Here is a 921-nt window from a genome sequence, read left to right on the forward strand (position 1 = left end):
GCCCCTCAAGTAATGGCTTCTGGCTCTGGGAGCTCCCTGTTCAATAGAGGAGACAGGACAAAAATAGATAACCACAGTACTATCTCAAGGGGACAGCAAAGGAGGGGAATTATATTAAACCCAGTGAGTTCATCCAACCATGCTTCCAGAGCGAGAGGGCTAGAAGTTACAAATGAAAGAAAAGGGTGGGGCTAGGGTGTGGCAGATAGGGAGGGGATTGTTCCAGCCCCCACGCCCCACACCCACACCCACCCCCAAGGAAACCCTGGCCAAGACTTTGGGGATGCAAGGGTCTGGCACCCAGTTACAAGCTGACAAGACAATAGGGATGGGGCAAGCACTTATGTTTCATGTAGGTGTCAGTGCCTTGGTCTGGCTTCCCCAATGTAGTCACAGGTCTAAGGCAGGCACCCGTGGTGCTCAAGGTGCCCAGAGATTCCCTGCGGCAGCGGCCTCACTGAGGTGCAGACCACAATGGTGAATTCCAAGGTGGACTTCATGGGTAGAGGGGACCACTGGGCACGTGGCCTCTTTGATCGTTTCTTTGCCAGCACAGGGAAGATGACAGCAGCTTCTCTGCAGCTTTAGACACCGTCAGCCATCCTCCCCTCCTAGATCCTTTCTCTACTTTCTGAACTTTTCTGACACAGCTTTCTTGGTCTACCTTCACCTATCTGTGTGGGCTTCTTCTTTGCCTCCTTGGCTGTATCATCATCATCCTCACCACCCCACCACCCGTTATACCTCATGTTGCTAACAGGCTCTCACCTGGGCCCTCTTCTCTTCTCTACACCCTCTGTCTTGGTGATCTCACTACCTCCTTATGGGATTAATATCTTCTCTCAGCAAATATGTATATCCAGGGGCAGCTAGGTGGTGCAGTGGATACAGCACCAGCCCTGGAGTCAGGAGGACCTGAGT

Source organism: Vombatus ursinus, unplaced genomic scaffold (genome assembly GCF_900497805.2).
Source record: "Vombatus ursinus unplaced genomic scaffold, bare-nosed wombat genome assembly UNPS02014777.1, whole genome shotgun sequence".
Classification (NCBI taxonomy): domain Eukaryota; kingdom Metazoa; phylum Chordata; class Mammalia; order Diprotodontia; family Vombatidae; genus Vombatus; species Vombatus ursinus.